The sequence below is a fragment of the Panicum virgatum genome, chromosome 8N (assembly GCF_016808335.1).
Source record: "Panicum virgatum strain AP13 chromosome 8N, P.virgatum_v5, whole genome shotgun sequence".
Taxonomy (NCBI): Eukaryota; Viridiplantae; Streptophyta; class Magnoliopsida; order Poales; family Poaceae; genus Panicum; species Panicum virgatum.
In genome coordinates, this window is record NC_053152.1 from 17997335 (window position 1) to 18023210 (window position 25876).

General features: G+C 45.6%; 1 pseudogene; it reads left to right on the top strand.

Moving 5' to 3' along the window:
* The first annotated feature begins 1777 nt into the window (after window positions 1–1777).
* The window catches only part of LOC120684853, a 77165-nt pseudogene continuing 53066 nt past the window's right edge, over window positions 1778–25876 (top strand).

A 25876-nucleotide genomic window follows, 5' to 3' on the forward strand; every position in this document is an offset into this window, starting at 1 on the left:
AAGCTATCGTTTAGTAGTGTTGTTGTGCCTGTTTTTAAATTAAACATAGATTTAATTTGAATAATATCCTCTCATCTAGCTTTTCTAATTAAAAGCTAATTAGATGTTTACCTCGGTTTTCATAATTGATGTTAATATGCTTAACACCAACTTAAATGTGTTTTTTTTAAAAATATTTGTTTAGTTCAACACGAATCATAAAGCTATGCGATTAGATGTTGTCACATGTTCTTTTATAATTAATTGTTCAATTACTGTAATTTCTATATAGACTATCATAAATAAAATATGACTAAGTTCTACTTCGTCTTTATAAATACAAATATAATATGATTAACTATAACCCAGGATATTTTCTTTCAAATATCCTTACATGTGTTTTTTTAATTAAAATAAATAAAGCATATAGTTCTTTCTTTTCTTTTGTAACGTAAATCTTCCGATAGCTGTTTCTTTTTCAACCCTAGAACCGGTTTCCGCGTCCTTTGCGCTCTCGTAACCGTAGCAACGAGCCCTATCCTTTAGTACGCACTTTTAAAGCTTTTCTTTTATTTTGGTGTATTGTTCTTAGTTGTACTTGTTTGTTGTTTTGTATGTTTGTGCCCAATGATTGCTTCGAGTAGAAGGATCGCTGTTCGAAGCTTGAAGATCAAGTTTTCCAAGTGAGCAAGAGCTGAAGAGCAGTAATAGTAGCTTTTCGTTGGAGAAAGGCAAGTGTCCCTAACCATTCTTCTACCTATGCTTTATTACAAGAATACTATGAATTAATTGGAACATGGAGAACCACCTAGGAAAACAGTACAACCACAATACTATATGGCTCTGGTCTTGGCTAATTAATTAGAAACTCTTGCTTGTGACAATCTTACCGAAAGGGCAAGAGGGGATGCATCATCGGGGTATAGCTCGGTCCGCTTGAGGCTTTGATATGTGGTCCTTTGCTAAGGTACCTCCTCGTTAGGAAGTGTTATGACCGCTTTGATTTGGAACCTTAGCAAATTGTCACATGTTAGAGAATCTTTGTAAAGATCTCGTAGTGTATCCCTGCCACTCACCTCGGAAGTGTTTAAGGGCCTTGCAAATCCGGGCATCAAGAGAAAACATGATTTTGGTGAAAGTGTACAACCTGTGCAGAGTGAAAATTGATATATCAGCCGTGATCACGGTGAAGAGCGGTTTGGACCCTCACATGATTAAATTAACTTTAAGATGGATTTAAATCACTTTCTGGTTATTTCTCTTGTCCTTACTGAGTACCAACCATAAGTATACTCATCCTTGCTTATTGCTGCTCAGAAGAGAAAGTTGTTGTGAGGTTAGCTGAAGATGTTGCTGAGTTGTAGGCCTATGCAACCCCCAGTTGATTGCCTGTGAAGTTTAGAGTCTTCGTTTCCAGGATAAGCTGTGTATCTCTGATAATCTTTATAGTCGTTGTAATTCTCTTTTCGTGATACTGTTACTGATTATTCACTTATGAAGTCACTACTATATGTATGAAACTTGATCCTAGTATACATATAGTTATGTATTCGGTTTTGTTTTTAAAACCGGGTGTGACATCTATTCATACATGTAACTTTGCGTGGTGTCAATGTACTGAATAAAGGACCGTGTGCAGAGTACACTACTTTGCGTGGTGTCAATGTACTGAATAAAGGACCGTGTGCAGAGTACACTCAAGGTATCGATGCAAAGCTGCTCAGTAGGTGCCAAAGACAACCTTATATGCAGGGTGTTGGATTAACATGGGGAGCACCAGTCCTCCACCCAAGAAACTCCCACATACACTGCAGCAGCCAGCATCCCTTGTGAGTTGTTCTGGTCGGCGCCGGCCACGAGATGGCAAGCGCCGTTGGTGGGCTGATCGCCAGCAAGCTTGCCGAGCTTGTCTGGGATGAGGCTACCCTGTTGTGGAGATTCAAGGACGACGTGGATGGCTTGAAGAGGACCATGGTGAAGCTGCAAGCTTTGATGCGCCATGCTGACCGGAGGGAGGGCCAGGATGAAGGATTGAGACGAGAGATCATGCGGGTTTGGATGAAGGATTTCAAGGCTGCAGCCTACGACATTGAGGACTTGCTGTATGAGTTCGACGCTATTGAACTCATTAAGCAGGACCAACCCAAGGTACAGATGCTAAACTTCAATATTCTTAGTTAATTTTCATTTTTTCTTCTTTTTCCGAAGTGAGGGTTGTCCCATTTTTAAAACTCTCGGTTCCACTTATATGCTTTTAACTGATATTTGCCCATCTGATCACTCCCAAATTAATAAGCTTTAGAATGCTGCTGGGGAAGAGAAGCGGAACCTTGCTAATCCTTAATTTTAAAATAAAAGTTGCGAACGCGTTACATCATATCTGTGAATTTAAAATTGATAGTGTGGTCTCATTGTTAAAATAAAAATTGAGTGTATCAATTTAGCCATAACAACATTTAAATTAGGCCTTGTTTTAACCTGGCAAAAATAAAATGCCCGTGCATAGGCAACTCAAGCAGGACCGTGATATTATTTTGGTAAACATGAATCGTTGAGGCAATTGATTCTGAAATCAGTCGTACTAAGTTCATAGTTGCCTCCATTTCAACAGCGGCACCAACTTTTATTTAGGACTGCACTCACGTCATCAGAGTCAATTGACTAAGGGCAGAGCCGCAGAGGTGGGAGTCTATAGCTGCAATTGCAAATGACTCCTTTCCAAAATATAATATTTAGTAGAAATGGGAGAAGGAAAGAAGATATTCAGGCAGTTATATCCAGCCTACGGAGTGCCCTGAGCATGAAGATTCTTCATAAAATTAGAATGGAGTCATTACCAAGCAGTCTGACAAAACTAAATATTTTTATCGCCAAGTATAATTGAAAACTAATTCTATATACCATTACAATAACGTAGGGTGCATACTTTGTTTGCTTTAGAAAATGTAGATAGACCCATCTGAAGCTGGAACCTGGAACAAAAAGAATGAAGAGGCACTGTACATGTAAGCGTTACAAAATATTGGGTGACAACGGCAATAGGCAGAGAGGCCAAGATACAGGAGCAGTGGCTCCGCAGTGATCGTCGTCGAAATTATTGTTAATCTTATTCCTTGGTTCGCCGGCACGTGCGAGAGTGAGAGTGAGCGAATCAGAGTGAGAGCAGGCAGAACACGCGTTCCTACGCAGTTCCAACAATTGGTATCAAGAGCAAGGTTAGATAGTTGGGGGATCCGTTCCCCTCGACCGAGGTGTACCGGTGGTGCTCGCTGACGGCTGTGATGCGTGAAGCTCCGGGCCATGTGTCGGCCTGTGGACACGTGCGGCGCTGAGGCTGCCTTGGTGCGGCGGCCAGCGGAGCTGCGGTCTGGGGCGCGTAGCAGGGCGTGGGCGCGACGTGCTGCGGGGTCACCGGTGGTGGCTCATGGGCGCAGGCACAAGTGCGGCGCACGGCGTGAGTGGCGGCGCGAGGCGGCTGGAAGGGCTGCGGCAGGGCGCGCTCGTGATGCTCGGCGCGGGTGTGGCACGCGACCGGCAGCGCGGCCGGCGAGGCAGTGGTGGCTCGGCGCAGCGGCAAGGAACGCACGGACGGCGGCGATGCGACACCCGTAGGAGTGCTCACGGTGGCCTGTACGTGGCTGCGCGCTGAAGGTCGCCGGGCCGTGTGTCGGTGCACGTGAGGGAGCCCGTGGCGACGCAAGGCTAGGCGTTGCGGTTAGACAGTGGATCGCGCATTGTTCCTGTCTTGGTAAGGCGGGGCGTCGTTCTGGCCGGGGAGCAGTGGCGTGCGACATAGGGATGAAGCGGTGGCGTGCGTCGCTGGAGAGGGAGAAGAAGGCCACGGCGTTCGCGCGGAGGCATGATGCGTGGTTGGCATCACGTCTGGAGGCCGTAGCGGCAGCCGCGGGATGACAACGACGATGGGAGCAGCAGCATCGAGGCAACGGCGAGTGTGCGGCAGCCCCGGAGACAAAGAAGGTGTGCTCCCTGCTATGGTCTATGAAGAGCCGGAGTCCTGTACGTTAGGATGGGCGGCGACGTCGTAGGTTAGGGGGAGTCATGTTTAGGGGGAGATTTTTAGAATAAACACGCCATAGGTATATTTCTGGCGTGCCTACGTTTGTGTCGTGCTGTGCGCGTGTGTGTCGCGCTGTGCGCGTGTTGAGCTCGTTCGGCGAGCTCGGGTCCAGTAGGTTGGCAAGGTCGTTGCCGTCCAGGTCTAGGTGCAGATTGTGCGGAAGTGCGCCAGCTGCTGTGTTGATCGAGTCTTGGAGTTGTTAGGAGTAGTGGTTGTAAGCGCCAGTCTGTGCGGAGAAGGCCGCCACATCCGGAGCGAGCAAGTGGCTCCCTGGGCAAGGCTGAGCAGGTCCTGCAGGAGTGAAGGATGTGGAGGAGAGCTCCTGATGCGTCCCTTGCCTACAAAAGTCCATGTACTTCGTGTGCTCCGGAGTGTCGAGTTCAATGTAATACAGAGAGGCCAAGATACCGGCTGTTCATCTTCTTCCTCGGTCCGCCGGCGCGTGCGAGAGCGAGAGCGAGCGAATTAGATTGAGAGCGGGCAGAACACGTGTTCCTGAGCTGTTCCAACAGTCCCACCTCCTCTTCGCGTGGCTGCGCTGGCGGGGCTGGCCTGGGCTGTATTTTATTGTTAAAAATTGACCAGCTATGGCTAAATTTTCGTTTACTTCATCGAATGGCGACTAATGAATCACAGAATTCTGAACATTCAGGCTATGAATCGTTTTTTTATTTTTTGAATAGATGATTGTTTGTTAGTTAGAAAGAAAGACACTATCAGAAGATTGAAGGAAATGATCACATTAATATTCTGATTGAAATGTTTAATTGTAACATGATGAAAGAATTAAAACCAATATACTCTAGTGATAACTGAAGAACCTCAAGCTCGTTTTGGAAACATAAAAACCCAAGAACCTCAATGGCAATGAGGACCCTAGCGAACATTATCTAAGATGGAAAGGAATGACCTTTTTCCCAAATATGTAGGAGGGGTGTGCAAGTTTGTAGTAAAAGAATTAAAAGAATTCGATGGTAGCAAAAAGATCCAAACAAGCTGGGACGTGTCTAAGAACTTTAGATGAATCGTACCATAATATATGTAAAAATACTACAAGATATAAATGAGAAAAATAAAACAATCATATTAAACAAAGCATTAATGAAACATTAAAATGTTTTGTATACCTAAACCGAATGGATCATATAGAGAGGAAAAATAGGCACATAGACAAAAGCCCCCACATGCTATTGTGGGTGTCTATTTGGTATGCGATGTATATCGGAGTTGTTTGGTTTATGCCCTGCCGCCACACCCTTGGCTTGGCAAGCATCTTAGCTCTAAGCGCTCGAAATCAAACGCCTAGGGGAGCTTATTGGTTTATGCAAGTTTGTCTCAAGGCAAAGCAAATAAGCCCTATGAGTGAAGGACGGAGAAAAAAATGTTGTAGTGCTGCTGGCTTAGGGGACGACAAGAGCAACAGTGGATGAAAATTTTGTGAGAATCAGAGCGGGACAGGTGGAGTGAAAATATTGGGAGAAAACTTGTTGGTATCCATTTTTTTCTTGAGATTCTCTAAAAGTGGAAATAGAAATCCAATTTAAGCATCTTGGGGTCTATCAGGATCAGTGCAAAATTGTTTTTTTTCTTGAATGATGCAGGAGAGCTAAGAAAAAGCTAAAATAGCTCAAGGCTAGAGTCACCCATCCTAAGCAGAACGCGGACACACCTAGATAGCAAAAAGATCTGAGAAGATCGATGCTAGTATTATTATTTTGTGAAATTCACTCAAGGTTTAACAGCTAGGAGTAAGAATCAGCTCGTTCGTTACCATCAAGATAATCTTTCTTGCTACTAACAGTAGTAACAACTCATCTGTCTGCAGAATGCTCCAGAGGATGCTGAAGGTCCCATCAAGGTGACGATGCATGATTTGGTTTATGATCTTGCAACGATAATACTTGGCCAACAGTTAATTGCTCTAAATGATCCCAAAGAATTGACTCAGAACAGCCTTGAGAAGAATTATTGCCGACATATGCAGTTTATCAATTATCAGAAGCAGTCTATTGATCGGAAAAAAATTCCAAGTAAAATTAGATCTCTCCACTTTACAGAGTGCGACAGATTGCAGCTTCAAGATAAGTCATTCTCTAAATGCAAGTATTTGCGTGTCTTGGACATAAGTGAATGTTCCATCCAAGGGAAATCTGTCCCCAGCAACATATCGTTGCCATCTTCCATTCATCAACTGATGCTGCTAAGGTACCTCGATGCCTCGGGCTTGCCAATTACATCACTTCCGAAATCCTTGCATAAACTTCAGAATATGCAGACACTAATTCTGTCTAACTGCGCACTTGAAACCTTGCCTAATAATATTGGTAGCCTTCTTAACCTTTGTTATTTGGACCTATCTGGCAATAGCAGCCTCAATAAGTTACCCGTGTCATTTGGGGAGCTCTCTGCACTCTGGTTCCTCAACCCATCAGCATGCTCTAAATTTTATGAGCTACCTGAGTCAATTGGCAATCTTATTTCTTTACGTCATCTAGACACGTCAGGCTATAATGTGCTCCAAAAGCTCCCTGACAAGTTCGGTAGCCTTCCTAACCTCTTGTTCCTAAACTTGTCCAGCTGTTCGAAACTAGTTAAACTGCCTGATAGTATTAACATCAAGTCTTTAGAGCATCTAAACCTATCAAGTTGCCACCAACTACAAGGCCTACCAAACAATTTTGGCAATCTTGAAAATCTCATGTTCTTAAACATCTCTGACTGCTACAATGCACATATGTTACTAGAGTCCTTTTGCCGACATAAGCATCTAAAAGACCTAGATCTTTCAGACTGTCATGATCTAAAAGAGCTCCCTAAATGCTTTGGTAATCTTTCTGAGCTTCATTCTCTGAATCTAACAAGCTGTTCTAAGCTGCAATCATTGCCCGAGTCATTTGGTGGTCTGTCAAAGTTGAAGCGCCTTGATTTGTCATATTGTATAAGGCTTGAAAATCTGCCATCGTCATTTCGTAGCTTGAAGCTTCAAGTACTGTACATGTGGAATCGCCATGAGTTGCCAGAGGGTATTAGCAACATGACTAGTCTCATCAAGTTTGAAGTCCACTCAGTAAAGGGGTGGGATATAGATTTCTTTGGAACTCCTTCCATTTTGAGGCTGCCTTACAGGGTAGTAGAACATAGTGTACATGAAGTGCACGAGGTGGGTTATGGGCCACATAGCAGTATAGTGAGCATTGGGAAATTGGCTTGTCAACACCTACGGATTAATCACCTTGAGAAAGTCAAGCATTCGGAAGATGCGGAGAGAGCTAAACTGAGAGATAATGCTGACCTCCAGAAGCTATGCCTTTCCTGGGGCCATGAAGATATGACAGAGAACAAGAGAGATGCAGAGGTGTTGGAGAACCTTATTCCTCCTCGGACTCTAGAAGGATTCGCACTAAGAGGTTACATGGGCACAAACTTCCCTAAATGGATGCTTGAGATCTCCTCCTATCTTCCGTATCTCACCAGTATCAAACTCATGAATTTAGCATGTGATGCTGTTCCTCCACTTGGGATGCTGCCCAATCTCAGGCTGTTGCTTATCATCCTAATTCCCAACATCAGGAAGATCGGAAAGGAATTCTATGGAGAGAAAGGAGCATGCAAAAGGTTGCGAGTTATTCAATTATACGGATTGAAGAACTTGGAGGAGTGCTGGACAACACGGTCAGGTGAAGAAGGTGATGATTTTTTAATCCCTAATTTGCACATGTTGGATGTATGGGACTGCCCAAAGTTGAAGTTCCTGTCGTATCCCCCCAAAAGTATGTATTGGGACTTAACCGACGGCGATGAGGTGCTACCACCAATGCATGGGTTTGGGAGGCTTTCATCTTCCACTCTTCCTTTTGAAGCCAAAATCAGAAGCAAAAGTTTTACTACTGACAAGTGGGATCGACTTCAGCACCTTGCCACCCTCGAGGAATTGAGTGTCACTGGTTTCCACAGCTCATTAGCCTCCTTCCCAGAGGCCACTCCATGTTTCCCCTCTCTCAGAAGACTACATTTGATGCTACCCAGCCTAGAGATACTGTCGGAATGGCTGGGGCAGCTCATTACCCTTGAAAAAATAATCATCAGGGGCTCGCCCAACCTGACATCTTTGCCTCAAAGCATACGGAACCTTACCACCTTGAAGAGACTGGAAATTGGGAGCTGTCCAAGACTGGTTGAGAGGTGCAAGGGGGAGGATGCCCACAAGATTTCTCACATCCCAAAAGTAGAGTTGGATGGCACAAGATTCGTGCAGGGACAACCTGTCAGAGAATAAGAGGTAAGAAACCTTCCAAAAGCATAGTGAATCTCTGATTTGTTCATGCATGTAACTATGTATTGCTTCATATTGCTGATCTTGGAACTTGAAGATCAAAAATAAATATTGCTTCTCAAACAGAGGTAGAGTGCAAGATCTAGCAAGACCATACTGATGAACCTTTGGAAGCCATGCTAGCTAAGCGGTGGATGAGGAGAGGCACAGAGGAGGTTGACCGAAGCACAGTGGTATAGTACATGTAGATTATTACTGTGCCAAGCAAAGTTTAATCACCCAGATATATATGGGTGGCGGGTGCTATGAGTTACATTGCCACAAAAACTTAGCTCACTAAAGCAATGCATATTACAACTCTTGCTCATCATGGAGCTATATATCTTGGTAATCAGGTTACCTATCGGCGGAGGCAAAGGCGGCCATCACGAGTGAGCAAGGAGGCGGAGGAGGACGTGGTGTCAGGCTGTCAGCGGACTGGAGGATGTGGAGGGGATGGACATGGAATATTTGCTGAAACTGGATGGTGTGCTTTTGGGCAAATGTAACAACACTGATAATGTACAAATGTACCTATAGCTGATATCAACACTGATAATGTGCTTGTGTCTTCTGAAATTTATTACTGGCAAATGTAATGGAGGTGTGCTTCTGGGTGGCGTGTTTGTTCCATGTTGATTGGTATACTATGAGAAATGCTTCTCTGGGTACAAGTACGAGCATGCATTTGAATCCCACAAGAAATCTGCAAGAAAGTAGTACTAGCAGTATTGATTTCTCTGGGATTCATGCATGCTTGTGTCTTGTGTGATTGTGTCTGCCCTACAACCAGTCCAATAGTACATTATCATTTCTGTGGCATACATTATCATATTGTGTAAGGCTTGAAAATCTCCCATCCTTGTTTTGTAGCTTGCAGCTTCAAGTATTGTGCATGAAGTCCTTGCAGATTCTCAATGAGTTGCTAGATGGTATTGGCTACATGACTAGTCTCTCCATGTTTGAAGTTGACACAAGAAACAACGCACATATTGATGATGTTGTTGCTCCTTCCATTTTGAGTCGCTGCAGTTGCTTGTCAGGACAGTAGAACATAGTGTACATGATGTGCTCGAGGTGGATTATGGGCCGCATAGCAGTCTTGTGAGCATTGGGAAATTGTCTTGTCAACACCTAGAGATCAATCACCTTGAGAAAGTTGAGCAACCGTTAGATGCAGAGAGAGCTAAACTGCGAGATAATCCAGACCTCCGGGTGCTAAGCCTTTCGTGGGATCATGCAGATACCACGGAGTATAAGATAGATGCAGAGGTGTTGGAGAATCTTATACCTCCTCGAACTTTTGAAGGATTTGAACTAGCAGGGTACAGGAGCACAAACTTCCCTAACTGGATGCTTGAGATCTCCACCTACCCCAGTCCAAGGACGAACGGTGGCGCAACCATAAATACACTAGTAAGGAGAGCAAAACTGCACCACCACCACCACCAAGGCACAGGAGATCTTAGATGATGCCTCCATGAATGTAAATGATGCCAAGAACGTAATCATCATTGACTAAGCATGAGCTTAGCATGGCTTTAGCCCAAGTCTTGTGTCGAGCAAAACAACTTTGACCTGAGCGTCCAAGAAGAGGAGGCCACAAGAGGTTCTTCAGCGCGCCTTCAAGAAGAGAAACTGCTCGAGGGCGATCATCGTCACTGGTCCAGTGTAGAGCTGGGCTAGGCTTTCGACTAGAACCCTGGCATGCATGGAATGGCGGGCGCGTTGGAGGGAGGGGGCACTGGCCGCCGCCATAAGGGAACGGCAGGATTGGGCCGGGGTAGCCCAGAAAAGAGAAGGGGGATGCTCGCGGACACAACCGTGGTGGATTGCGGCGCACCGCGCAAGGGGGCACGGAAGTGGCGCCGACTGGCACCACATGGGGACGATGGATTTTGGAAGGACCGGTAGCGCGCTCTAGCCTAAGAGGGGGAGGGGGTGAATTAGGCAACTTAAAAACTTTAGACCTATGGCTCCAATTATTTGCACAAAATTAAACTAAGACAAGCTATCTAGATGTGCAACTATGGATGTTCTAGTGTGAAACCCCTATCCCAAAAGAGTTTAGCAACCTATAGCCTTTCTTATCAAGAAACTAATCTATGAAAGTAAGGCACAAATATTACTAATATGAAATGCGGAAGCTTAAAGAGCGGGATAGAGAGAAGTAAACTCTTGACGCGAGTGTTTATCCCGTGGTTCGGTTAGCCACAAAGGCACACCTACATCCACGTTGTTGTAGCACTCACTAAGAGTATTGCTACTCGGCAATCAAGTCTCTTCCGTGAACACAATCACAGTCACCTTGATCCCGGGTTCCACTAAGGAGTTTTTCCACTAAGGATGGGGGTCTCCACGTCCCCCGCACAAAGGATGTCGTCGCCGCTCCACACCAAGTCGGAGGGTCGATGACGTTGCCGGCGAGCCTTCAAGCTCCAAGGTGCCAGCGCACCGAATCTTCTTTTGGTTCACAAGAGAACCACAGCACATGGGCTCAAGGCCTTGCAAACTCACTCACTAAGAGCTAATCCTTTACACAACACTCTCAAAGTGTGCTAAGGGCTAAAGATATGAACACGAAGCTCTTTGATGGCTTGGAGATGTTCTTGGGTGTGTATGAGACTTGTAGTAACTCCAGCAAACTCCAAAAGGCCGGGGGATGGCATATATATAGGCCTCCAAGTCGAAGTAGCCGTTTAGAGCCATTGGCCACCTTTCTGCGTATGCACCGGTGTATCCGAAGGCATAGCACCAGTGCATCCAGTCACTCTGTGCAATGGGTTGCCGTTGGGTCTCTGACAGTCTGATGTGGCATCACCAGATAGACCAGTGCTTTGTCACCGGTTCATCCGGTGCAGCTTCTCTTCCTTGCAACTATCCCGGAATTGCACCGGTGCTTCTTCCGGTGTACCACCGGTTCATCCGGTGCTGAAGAACTTCGTCCAGGCCACTTGACATGCTGTCTGATGCATGACATGGTGCTTGCACCGGTGCAACATCTTGGCACCACCGGTGCATCCGGTGCCACACGGCTTGCTGGCACCAGCACTACAACTTGCTCCGGTGCTAGGGCACTGGTGCATCCGAGCCCCACCGGATAGACCGGTGCTGGCTCACCGGTTCAACCGATACAACTGATTCTTGCAGAACTCGTCCAATTCAGGGTTTCTTTGTGTTCTTTCTTCGTGTTTTGCTTTGCTTGGCCTTTTTGCTTCATCCCTGGGATCTATTAATATTTACTTGATAAACGCATTAGTCCCATTGATTGCGTTGTTACTCAATCACCAAAATCACAAAACAATGGCTTAATGAGGCCATTTTCCTTACAGATTCGAGATGGATGGTCCCCGTGTGGCGGCTGACACCCCTCCTTCCAAGGCGGCTCACCGCGACCCAACACCTAGGGCCTAGCTTCTACCGTCCTCATGTGGCGGCACCCTCTCCCCTCTCGGTGGCACACCATGACCCCGCCGTGGTTGACTTCAACACCTTTCCACCCTTGAGGAATTGAATGTCTTTGGCATACGACAGCTCATTATTGTCCTTGCCGGAGGCCAGTCTATGCTGGTTCCCCTCTCTCAGAGGGCTACTTTTGTATTTACCCAACCTGGAGATACTGCCGGAATGGCTGGGGCAGCTCATTGCCCTTGAAGAATTATTCATCTGGTCCCCGCCCAAGCTGGCATGTTTTCGTGAAAGCATACGGAACCTTACCACCTTGAAGAGACTGTCCATTAGAGACTATCCAAGGCTGGTTAAGAGATGCAAGGGGGAGGATGCCCACAAGATTTCTCGCATCCCAGAAGTTGAATTTGATTACCAAAGGGTAACGAATCCAGGATTGAAGGTAAGAATCCTCTCAAAAAGCTAAGCCTAGTAAATGTATGCTTTTTACATGTAACTGTGTGCATTGCTTCATTTTTTTATACTCCCGGAATTCCATGATTAAACAATACATATTGCTTCTCAACGCGATTAGAGGAAGAAAATCTCCACTTTCCGGGCAATTAGAGGAAGGTGGACAAGAAAAATTGGTGGAGAGAAATTTTACTTCTTTAATATTATTAGGGCGGTGTAGTAGTGGCGGCGCAGAGGTGGCGGCGCGGGTGGCGGTGCGGGGATGGCGCTAGGGTTGTCTCGCGCGGCGGCAGCCCTTCGGGTACGAAACAGCGTCGCGGCGAGATTTGAAACTGGCCGGCAGGGGGGGTTATATAGGCAAACATTAACCGGGGCAGGCGGAGCACACGGACCGCCTCGGTTAATATTAACCGAGGCGGTTATTTTATGAAGCCCGCCTCGGTTAAGTTTTTTCCTCAACTTGAACTTGTAATGCATTTTTCTACAAATTTTTCCACCGGACTACAAAATGTCAAAAAAGCAATGTTGTGAGTTTTAAAATTCTCTACCGTTTCTGTTTCAGCAACTTTTGCTGATTTGTCCTCTAACGTTTTCAAAATTTCCTCTGAACAAATAGTGTTCAAACATAGCTCTAAATCTTGATTTAAATTTGTAATCCTGGCCAAACGTTTCCGAGTGAAGAAATGCGTATATTTCCAACAAATGTAAAGGCATACATTTGGATTCCATTGCAATAATAAGTTACAAAATGTTGTGTACAATGCATATCATTTTGGCGTCGACGCAACCACTGTCCTCTTCTCACCGTCCGAGCGGCACCAAGGCTTGATCTTGGTCTTGTTGACATGGTACTCGACTTGCTTGATCTTGCGTGGATGATCAGTAAAGAGTGAGAACTCTGTGTAGTTGTATTTCTCGGGGCTCTGCACTCCATTAGCTCCCACGATCCTCTGCTTTCCTGATACAACCACATGTTTTTTGGAATCTCTGGGCTTCGGGTAGTAGGCTTCCTGAGCGACGCGGTTTGCTAGTACCCACTGATCATCTTTGTACCCGACACTTCCATGCTCCACGGTGGTTAGCCCTTACTCGTCCACGACAACCGCATTCGGCTTTACCCCTTGGCATTGGAAGATGGGTATCTATAGTTCACCGCCGTAGTCAAGTTCCCATATCTGCTCAATCTAAACAAAGTATGCCTTGGTGTCCCTAGTGGCCTCATCGATGCCCTCATATCGAACCCCACTATTTTGTGCTATGCTCTTCTTATCCTTCTCTTTCGTGTGGAACCTGTATATATTGATGTTGTATCCTTGCCACGAGGTGATTTGGGAAGACAGACCATACGCAAGCCACAATTCCGCCGCATCACGATTACGAGGTATGCCCTGTTGTTTGATCCATGTCATGAAATTGATCTTGTGCTGTGTCTGTACCCATGCCTCTGTGCGTCCGTCGCGACCACGATGGAGCTCTTCCAGGTGCTTCTCAACCCACTTATCCTTGACAACTAACTGATTAAGGGCGTTGTGATGAGCTTCTTGCACCATTTCTTCTTCTACATCGGTGCGTACTTTCCTCTCAGTGCACCCCATCCCTGAGGTTCTGCCTTCGTGCAGATGGATGGGCAACCCAATTGCATTTCCATCCCGGATGTATTTGGTGCAGCAGTTAATGGCCTCCTCTGTTGTGTATGCCTCGATCATAGAGCCCTCTGGGTAAGCACGGTTATAGACATATCTATTCAATGTCGACATGAACCTCTCGTACATCCACATCTGGTGCAGGTATAGAGGCCCAAGGTCCTATATTTGATCAACCATGTGCATCATCAGGTGCGGCATAATATCGAAGAAAGACAGCGCGAAGCACATCTCGAGCTGGCAAATTGTCTCTACGATGAATTGTTTCATGCCTGGCAGCTCAGCTTCATCAATGACCTTTTGTGTGATCCAGTTGAAGAAGTAACCGAGGCGTGTGATGACCATCTTCACGTACTCTGGACCGATTGCCCTGATGACAATTGGGAGGAACACCGTGAGCATGATGTGGCAGTCTTGTGCGTTGAAGCTGGTTAATGTGAGGTCCTTCAAAGAGACCAGACTCTTGATGTTGGAAGAGAAACCGGTCGGCACCTTCACAGCCCTAAGCCACAGGCACACGGCTCTCTTCTCATCAGTTGTGAGGTTATAGCACGCACCCGGGAGGTCCACTTTCCTACTCTGCGCTGCCAAAGTCGGATGAAGTTCAGGCCTAATGTTCAGGTTCACAAGATCCTAGTGTGACTTTAGACCATCCTTCATCTTAGTCTTGATGTCCAGAAGGATTCCGGCTGTGCTTTCAAAGACATTCTTCGAAAGGTGCGTGCAGTCGATGGCATGGGGCGTATCTAGCTCCTTCCAGTACGACAAGTACTTGAAGAAACACGACTGCTTCTTGAAAGGTACTGGGGTGACAGGTGGTTGTTTCTCCTCCATCTGATCCCACTTCCTCTTCTTCTTTGCTGTGGTCCCATCTTCCTTAGATTTTTTCTTTTTCCCGAACTCTATGTTTATGCCATTCACCATTTCAAACACATTTTTCCCATAACTCGTCTTCTCTGCTCATTAATTTGAGGCTCGGGATCTTTGTCAAAGAACTGATTCATCGAAGGATCCCGGTACCTATGCTTTTTGCTGAGGAATCGCCTATGCCTAATGTACACCAATTTCTTCGATCCAGTAAGATAAGTGTAGCAGGTACCATCAATGCACACTACATAACTTGACTTCCCTTTGACCTGCCCCGACAGTGCAAAAAGGCCAGGGTAATCGGTGATGGTGACAAAGATGATGGATTTTAGAGTGAACTCCTTCTTTACGGACGCATCCATCATTTTCACCCCATCTTCCCATAGCATCTTCATGTCCTCCATGAGTGGCTCCAGGAACACATCTATATCATTGCCTGGTTGCTTTGGACCAGAAATAAGTATGGTTAGTAAAATATACCTACGCTTCTGGCATAGATAGGGAGGTAGGTTGTAGATAGTCAGGATGACCGGCCAAGTGTTGTGGGAACTGCTGAGGTCACCGAAGGGATTCACCCCATCCGTACTTAGTGCGATCCTGACATTCCTCGCTTCGTCACCAAACTCCTTCACGAACTTGGCATTGAAACTCTTCCACTGCTTGCCATCAGTGGGGTGTCGTAGCTTGCTATCGCCCTTGATACGTTCTGCCGATGCATGCCACGACATCAGCTTGGCATCCTCTAGGTTACCGAATAGCGCACGCAAGCGATCGATCGCAGGGAGGTACCACACTGACAGGGTAGGACTTTTCCTCTGTACGTAGCCCTCTTCTTCCTCATCCTCAAGAACCGGGATCTGCTTGGCCGTCTTCTTCTTCTTCTGCCAACTCTTGGGTCCCTCGTCATCCACGTATGCGCGACAACCGGCATTCCTCTTGTACCGACTCGCGCCGTAGTGCGGACAGCTATGCAAGTTCTCATACTTGCCATGATACAGGATACAGTGGTTAGTGCATGCATGGAACTTTTTAAACTTCATCGACACTGGCCGGATCATCTTCTTCGCTCGATAGGCATTGGCGGGCACCTTGTTACCCTCTGGGTATGTGTCAGCAAGCATACGCAACATGTCATTAAAGCTAGTGTCGGACCACCCATGGCGAGACTTCAACATCAGCAATTGGAGGTTAAAACGTAATGCCGTCCATTGCTTCGGACAATACTTATACAGCGGATCAATTGCCGCCTGCTTCATCTCCTTGAAATTCTCAAGCCACTTCGGATTCCCAAACAAGACATCATCTTGGTCCATATGGTTAGCAAGGTTCTCAAAAATCTCTGCATCTTCGGGCCCCAACGAGAATCTTGTACATCCACTCAGCCTTGTCCATGAATGAGACCTTGCACACAACGAGAAAATAGTGTCAAATACGCAGATCTAGATCCGGATCCGGTTTTCTCTCGCCTCCATTTAGATCTAGATCTAGACCAAAATCATGTAAAAGAGTGTAGCGAAAATGGCCTCTCATGCCATATTTCAATATAATGTTTTGGCGATTGATGACACACACAACACTTGGACTAATATGATTGTTAAAGATGACCATTCTCAAGCTTTTAGGTTCAAGTGATGACAAAGAGAAGATAGGCGTAGCTAGGCCCAAAGGGCCGCCTCTACGGAAGAACCGACGCCAGGGCATCGGAGCATCCGGTGGTAGTCGGAAGAACCGACGCCATAATACCTTGGTGCAGAAGGGAATCGAAGCCAAGTCAGCCAATAGGCACCGGTTGAACCGACGGTCCAAAATAGGGCATCGGTGCATTGGGCGTCCTATGTACCAGAGACGATGTCAAGCGCTCAGGAGAAGTTTCTTCAGCACCGGTTCAACCGACGGTGCATTGGAGCATACCGTCGGTGCATTGGCCGTCCTTTGTACCAGAGACGATGTCAAGTGCCCAGGAGAAGTGTCTTCAGCACCGGTTCAACCGATGGGGCATCGGTGCATACCACCGGTGTAATGACGTCAGCGTCCAGGAGAAGATTCTTTCAGCACCGGTTGAACCGGTGAGGCATCGGTGCATTGCATCGGTTCAACCGGTGGTCTCGGCGTCAGCTGTCAGGACTTCAACGGCTACTTCATGTTGTGAATTACCGGATGAACCGACGCTACCCCACCAAGAGGCATCGGTTCTTCCGGTGGTACGCAGTTTTTCAGCTGACCGTTGGAGCAACGGCTATAAGACTTGGTGGCCTATATATACGCCTCACCCCGTCCATTTGAAGTGTGCTGGAGTTACTAGACATCCCATACACACCCAAGAACATCTCCAACCACCATAGAGCTTCATTGTACATCATATAGGCTTAAGCACACTTGTGAGAGTGCTTAGTGCTTGTTTAGGCTTAGTTCTTGAGAGAACTAGCTTGAGAGAAAGCCTTGCTGCGGCAAGCACCTTGTGTACTCGTCGTATGACCCTCCGACTTGGTGTGGAGTGGCAACGACACTTTGTGCGGGGAAGGAGGCCCCTACTTGGTGTTAAAGCTCCAAGATAGTGAAGACGGTGCCGTGGTGACGCTTCGAGATAGACGGTGGCGGTGACCTTGTCTTTGTGACTTGGCGTCACTTAGCCTTTGCTTGCCGGAAGCCTTGGTGGCGAACGCAAGACGGTGATCAAGCGAAGAGACTTGGCATCACACTTGTTCTTTGTGAGCAAGTGGCCGTGGACGTAGGGAGGGACTTTGGTGTCCTAACCGAACCACGTTAAATCGTGTGTCTTGGTGTCTTCACGGGAGTTTGCATATCCTCTCCCTTACCACTTTACGTTTCCGCATTTACTCTTTCTTGCTTACCTTTACTTTCCTAGTTAGTTTGATTAGGATTGACTATAGGTGGCAAGTCTTTTGGGGTAAGTAGAGGGTAGCATAGATAAACTTTAGTCATAACTAGCATGTGTAGGACGTGTTAGGTTTATCTTATGCAATTAGATTGAGCCCTAGGATAGAAAAGCGATTAGCGACCCTATTCACCCCCTCCCCCTCTAGGGTCGGACACCCCGGTGATCCTTACAAAGAGAGGAGATGAGAGTTGGAGGAGTTAGAAATCAACCTTTAGTGGTGTCCTCCCTCACCAAATCCAAAGGCAAAATCTCCCCCCTCTAAGATGGTTAATTTTGGTTGTTTTGAGGTCAAAACACCCAAAAATGGAGGAGGAGCCATGGGGAGGAAGAAGAGGGGTGGGCTGCTATATATAATGAACTTAACCGAGATGGGCAACATAAAGGAAACGCCTCGGTTAATCACCATTAACTGAGGCGGTTGATTTAGGACAAAAGTCCATTAAATTCAAAATCCTTCCTATGTTTTCAAAATAACTCTTTAACCTTTGGTCAAATCAATTTTTGCACAACATCAAAGTTGTATATCTTGAAAAATTGAACAACTTTCATGTTGGGCACTTTTTCATTTGAGCCCTAGTTTAGGTGATATTTTTGTTTTATAGTAGAGCCCCTAAGCTTTACAGAAATTACAAACCAGTCCAGCCTTCATCTTCCACCTCCCTGCTCCTCTGCTTGCTCTGCCGCCGGCGCTGAGCGGTGCCGCCCGTCGCCGTGGAGGGCCACAGGCCACCTCCTGCTCTCCGTGGCACCCACACGTCGCGCCCGAGCTCCTCGCCGCCCTTTTCCCCTCGCGCTGGAGCTCCCCCGTCTTCGCCACGCCACCCCGGCCATCCGCGCGGCCGCCACCTCGCCGTCGCCGTAGAGAGCTCGGAACAGAGCCCCAGTTCCCTTCCTAGCGCATGCCTCAGCACCAGGGGAACCCTCTCATACTGTTCCACTCATTCTCTCGCCAATTCCATGCCTGGAAACCCCAGAACGCCGCCGCCATGGTCGCCGCCTCCCTCTGAGCTCACTGTCAAGCCCCATCCTCCGCCTTTTCCCGCCCTAAATCGACCCCACCAATAGCTCCCTCTTGTCGCGGTGAAGCTCCCCGACCACTCCACGCCGCTTCTACCTCACCGGAACGCCGCCTCCGCCGCTGGCCGTCACCGCCGGAGCAACTGCTCCGCGGGGAACCCCCAATCCGGCCACCCCGAGCCCCAAGAAGACCACCATCGGGTAGAGCTCGGTCCTCTCTTGCTCCTCCACCCCATTCCCCTCGCCACCGGCGAGAGAAACCGCCGGAAACCGGTCGGCCCCACCTGCCCTTTCTCCTACCTCCGTCCAAGGGCCTCATTGTAATTTGTTTTAGAATCCCAGGGGTCTCAGCGCAAGAAACCAGGGACTAGTTTGTAAGGTCTAGTTAGGTTTTTCTAAATTTTGCTGTGAACTTTGAAAATGCCTAGAAATTCATAGAAAAAACAGAAAAATACAAATCCAAATGTTTTGGAATCCTTGTTAGAAGATTTATAAGTTTTGTTAAATACACATCTTCAGTTTTGGTTTTCTTTTTAATCCAAGAAAAAGAATAGAATAAATAGGCTTTAATTGTTCTAGGAGTTCTACTCAGTAACTGTCTGTGATTTTTGGCTTGATTGTGCCTTGCAGTGTTACTAGTACTTGGAAAAATTTTGAAGCCTTTTTGACATCATTAACTAGGTAAAAGTTTCAAGATTACTTGATCTACTAGTTATGCTAATATATTTGTGCTGGTAGAAATATTAGATTTCTGACTGTGAAACTTTTTCCATGCTTACATGCTACTAAAACCTTGCTGTTGCCCATGTTTTAGCAGTTTTCGATCTGTTTTTCTATTTCTTTTATTTAATGCTAATTAAGTAGGCTTTAATTATGGTAAATAGTTTCCTTACTTATAAAATTCTGATAATTTTTGTGTAACTCTATTTTGGTCATATGTTCAGTTCTGTAAAATTTAGGATCTAGAAACACTATATAATTCTTGTACTAATTAGTTTTATCACATGTGGTTTAATTTTGTCAAAATTATTACTTCAGTTTTAGGCCTAGATAAATTCTGAAACATTTATGAGGTGTTCATAATCATGTGAAGCCTGTTCTGAAAAATTTTGAACTTCATTAGTGCTGTAGTTTGTTCTGTAGAATTTGATCTTGCTCTAGGTGTAGTCTGAATAACTATTTTATTCTGATGAATTGGTGGCATGAAATGCAATGAATTTTGCAGGGTAGATTGCTCTCTGTATTTACTGTTTGAAGTAATTTTACTGAAGTTAGATACTGTATTTATACTGAGTTACTCAATTCTTTGCAAACCATGATTTGTATGGTATATAAACTAACTAACACTTACTTTGTAAGTTTAATCAAACTATTTTGTGAAGTTGATCTTGTTGTTTTGTGTAGTAATCGTTGTTAAATAACTACCCTATAAACGCTTGCCCATATGAATGTTTGTTTGCTAAATGTTGGACTACAACTTTATCGTGAAGTGTGTTTGTGTAATACTGTTCTTGCATCACATATAGATACGACTGCTCTAGCGGACGGGACGTACGAGTTAATCCCGGAGTCCGAAGAAGGTGATCCAGAAGCCCAGGTGAACACCACTATACTGACCGAAGCCCCGGACCAAAGTCCGAAAGAGCCCAAGGCTAATCTAGTTAGCGACTATCGCGAAGGCAAGCCCCGGACATAACACAGTATTTCAAATTATTACAATTTATCGTTATTACTTACTTGTGCATTTACAATTCTTAGGATTTGAATTGAAACCCTAGATGCATGATCCTAGGAACCTATGTACTGAACACTAGACCTGAGTTCGAATAATTGCTAAGCTTATAGGACCGGTAAAAGTCGAGTGATTGCCTGTCACTCGCGAGCTCTATAGGAATTGCTGGTTTACTTTCTGCTATCAATATAAGGACGACGGACGAGGTCGTGTTCGATATCATGACCTTGTGTGAGACCCCGTCTGTGTTGATAAACTTGCTAAGGTTGCGGTGTGTGGTTGCGGTGGTTAAGTTTTTGAACGTACTAGCCACACGCCGTAAATATGGTACGCGGTAAGCCTAGAAGCCGATCGGACCGGTGAGTGGATATACCTTTCACTCTCTCTTAGAGATAGGTTTTTATTTATGTTTATATTGTGCAACACCACGGCTACAGGGAGGAAGATGGTGCCCTATAGTCGGGGAGAGTGACCCTATCCACAGGTCGGAATGAAAGGTAACGGTTGTTTGGGAACGACCCGACGGTGTTCCAAACGTGTGTGTTAGGTCTGCCTGGCCAGGTTAACAAATTCGATTCGAATCGTCCGCTTCTCACGGTTTGGGACTGCTTGATCCCTTTGCCATACAGAGTAATAAGAGTAACATTATTATGATCAATCTTGATGTTTGCTTAAAGTTCTACCATAGTTGAATAGGAGTAGTTGCTTACATAGAATGGTTAATCAACTAGAATCTTGGAAGCTAAAACTTGAAAGTAAGGACCTACTCTTTATTGCTTTTCAGCAAAAGCAATACCAGAGCCTACAAAACCCTGCATAGTCTAGCTAGGTGGACTAAGTATATCTGTTGACGGTTAAGTCTTGCTGAGTATTAGAATATTCAGCCTTGCTATTGAAACCTTTTTCAGGTATGAGTTTTGAGGACCAGATCGCTAGTCTGTCTTGGCCCTGCTCTTTGCCTACTGGCTGGTCCGTAGAATGGGATCCGTCTTCGGGCGGCAATGACCCCGATGAGTGATACCTTGCTTGGGCTAGCTCGGTATACTTTTGCGACGTGTTGTAGCCATCGTGTTTTCTTTCCGCTGCTTAAACTCTGAACGTTAAACTTATGGCTTGTATAATTGTTTTACTAAGTTTGGACCTATAATATTACTTTGAACTTGTGTAATAACTACTATGCCTGTGTTGTAAAATATGTATGGTTTTAATATCTCTGGACTCGCCTTCGTGCAGGATATGCTTGTTCGATCCAAGAACCGGTGGTTGTATCGGGACGTTACCCGACAGACCAAGAATTGTTCTGTTTGAAGTGCGTTTGTGTCGGTGTTGCCCTTGTGGTGATGGCCAGCGCACTTGAGCCGGGATAATTCAAGTGGTTCTGCCACAGCTGGTATCAGAGCTACAAGTGTACACCATAGGTGTTAGAACCTTAAAAATCAATTTCCGTATAAAATTTGACCAACAAGGTATTTCTAAAAACTACGTTGGTTTCGTTAAGGGTTATGCATAAAACGTAAAGTCCTAGGGAATTTACGAGTGTTACTAGGTGGCTATCTATGTATGGTTTATTATATCTGACTTCTAGCACTTTACATTATTGTCAAACCATACTCACAAGCAACCCTTAATTTCTGTAACGACGCATCTACGCTAATGTAAGAAGGTAAGGATCCTCAGTCAGCTGAGGGAGTCTGACCTTCCCGTCGGTGATGCGAGCCGAACGCTGCCCTCAAGCAGTGGCTTACTTGAGGTACTCCCAATATACCAACTATTAGTTGACTATATTGGAAGTAAAGTGTACTCAGTCAGCTGAGGGAGTCTGACCTTCCCGTCGGCAATGCGAACCGAACGCTGCGCTCAAGCAGTGGCCTACTTGAGCTGCTGCCAATATACTGACCCTCGGTCGATTATGTTGGGAGTAAAGGAAATTGTGAATACACTATCTCAGTGGCGTATGTTAACGTTGGCCATACGGCGGAAATTATATGGTTGCGGCTTCTATAGTGAGCGGTAATGTATGGGAACACTTTAATGAGTGCTGGCATGAAAGGTTCAATGCATATACATATATATGTTCTGTCCATCTTCTGCAGGTACACTAACCGCGATTTGATAAGTTAAGAACGGTTAGAATTTATTGACTAGATATAATAGGGAGAGACGTATTGATGTTATGCCACCGTACTAACCGCGTAAGCCCAACAATAGTTGGTAATTGTTTACCTTGTGAGGAACGAATAGGCCGTGCATGCTTAGTTTGATTATGTTTGATTTGATTCCTAGAATTTGAAATTGTTACATGAGTCCTTTTAAGGGATTTCTAGTGTGGATCTTCATGGATATGTATTAGTATGCTTAACCCATAAGTTGAGTTAAAGCTTGATATTAGGGGCATGTTTGTTGAAATATTTAGATTTCCTTGGATGAAAAGATGGATTTGAGTCATGCCTTCATCCTTAGCCCATCATGATGTTATAATGATCTTTTCGTTCCATAGAATCTCAAATGATGAACCAGTACCACTTGGGGGTTTGTTACTTTCTGAAATTGGTGAAACCATATAATTCTTTGAATCAGAATCACATTTTTCCGCAGTCTTCTTAAAAAGCTTTATTTGAGAAGTCTTGAGATAAGCATATAACTCACATTTGAATCCTTTTTGATTCAGATGGTAGACTGTCACAATGTCTTTTGGGGTGAGGATGGATGTGCTCATACTGATTGCCTATACTGGGAGGGCTTTCCGAGGATTTTGTGGGATACGCTCCATGTTTTCCACTACCCAGACCCACCCCGGTACAAGGGACGATAGTTTTATAAGGATGGAGTTCAGAAGAGCAGAGTCATCATGACCATTCCTCAGCACCCCACCTTGGCTTGGCCACCTATTGAGATTGAGGTGGTTGGATATTGTCTTGTGGACGCTTTTGAGACAGCAGCTCTCAAAGCTATCACTACCTTCTGTGAGCATCATCCCAATGAAGTAGTTGCTTATCCTATTGGCTTGTTTCCGGCAGTCAGTGCTGGCAACGCAGAGTGGCTCTTCAGGACCACCCACTTTGGACACTTAGTTGGAGACGTAGCTGAGGAGACTATCCAGGCGGTGATCAGGTATATGAATGCCCAGTCCCACTATCAGATTCTTCAGCAGAGGCACATGGATCAGGTGATGGACTTGCCCTAGACTTTCCAGCGAGGTCTTAGTTTGAGAGACACTCAAATTCAGGGGCTTAATGAGGCTGTTGCTCGGACAGATCACGCCATTCCATAGTTTGAGCTTCAGGTTCTGGAGCATGGTGCTGAGATAGTGTAGCGCAACACGGTGATTGGTTTTCTTCAGGAGTAGGTTCATAAGCTCCAAGTGGATATGGATGATGCTATGGCCCATATTGGTATGCTCCATGAGCAGCCAATACCCCCAGTTGTTCCAGCCGAGCCTGCAGCAGAAGAAGAAGACCCAGAGGTGATGGAGGGAGTCTTAGAGATAGATTCAGAGCACGCGCTTGCCGAGCCTAACCCTCAGCCGGACGACTCTTCCTCCGGCAGTGCTTCCTCTGTGGGCAACCTCGACGACTTCTAGGCACCTTAGGCTTGTCCTAGATAGCATGTGATTTTCCTATTGTAGTATATGTAAATAGGGAAGGAAATGTTGTAAAATAGCCCTAGAAAGGAGTCCCACTTGTTGTAGCATATGTGGTAAGGAAGCGTGATGCTAGGCTTGTAATATAAAGACTACTTTGGATGTAATATAGTCGTGGCTACCAGTTTGGAAATCTTGATCTTTCTGCTTGCCAAATTCTTATCTCTTCATCGGTGCATTTCTAGGCTGTTTGATGCATATCGAACTGAAAGAGTATGAAGTCATCTAACAGCTGACCAATTCTAAGTTATGTTGGTTGAACAAATATGTGTTATGCATATTGTGTTACACCGCATTTTGTTAATTCTGCTGATTTGATTTGATTTTTGCTGTCCAATGTTTGATCATTGCACATACCATTAATTTTGGGAGCAAGAATGATGTATCTAATAGATGTCTTCCATAAATATAGATGGTTGGTCATACTAGTGGATCGCCTGAAGGCTTCGGCCATGAAACTGGCAGTGGATCTCAGCAGCCACCGCCACCACCACCGAATCTGGCCGAGCTAATGGCCATGCAAACCGAATTGCTTCGTCAGCTGGTCCAAGGGTAGCAGAATCCGCCATGCCAGCAACATGGAGGACGTGATGCACAACCAGCGGGTTACCAGGAATTCTTTGGCACCCAACCTCCGCTGTTCAGCCGGATTGATGAACCTTTGGACGCCGATGCTTGGCTCCGTACTATTGAGTCCAAGTTTGCCTTGCTAGCAGTACCTTGTGCTGAAGCAAACAAGGCACAGTTTGCCGCCCAATAGCTTTGTGGCACCGCTCGTATTTGGTGGGATCACTATTGTGCTATGCAGCCTGTTGGACATGTTATCTCTTGGGAGGAATTCCGGAATGCTTTTCGGACACATCATATTCCTGAGGGATTGATTGAGAGAAAGTCGAATGAATTTTTGGCTTTGAATCAATGAACCCGCACTGTTCTTCAGTATGCACAGGGAGGATTGTTTTTAGGCCACAGAGAGCTCCACAGAGAAATGCCCCAATGGGCCGGTTTGTTTTTAGGCCACCTCAGCAACAGGGAGGATTCAGACCTCCAGTCTTTCAGCAGTAGCAGCAGTTTGGCCCAAGGTCAAATACCCCACAATTCAATCGTGGGAATGGCAACAATCGATGCTTTAATTTCGGCAGTACTGACCATTTTGCCAAGAATTACCTGCAACCCAAGAAGTCTTATCCAGGGCATAACTCAAATCAGAACAGCAAGGGCAAGGGCAAGAAGCAAATGGTGCAAGTCCGACAGGGGCGAGTTAATTTCACTACTCTTGCAGAGCTTCCCGATGGAGCACTAGTCATATCGGGTACTTTCTCTATTCACAATAAACCCGCAGTCATATTATTTGATTCTGGTGCAACTCATAGTTTTATAAGTGCCAAATTTGGAGCAAGAATAGGATTGGATTTTTTTCATACTAAGGGATCTTTCATGATAGCAACCCCTGGTGGGAAGATAGCTTCCAATCAAATTATTAGACATGTGCCAATTAAGTTGGGTAGCAAATTGATAAAGACAGATTTGATCTTATTGAACTTAGAAGGCATGGATGTTATTCTGGGCATGGATTGGATGACTAGACATAAAGTACTGTTAGATATCTCTTCCCGAGCTATCGAGATAGATTCACCATATCAAGGAGCCACCATACTCTATCTACCACAACGAGAGTGCTTCAACTCTTGTGCCTATACCATAAAAGAAGTTAAGATTGAAGATATTCCTGTTGTGTGTGAGTATGCGGATGTATTTCCAGATGATTTACCTGGAATGCCCCCTGATAGAGATATCGAGTTTGTTATCGAGCTTCAACCCGGTACCGCCCCTATTTCTAAGAGGTCA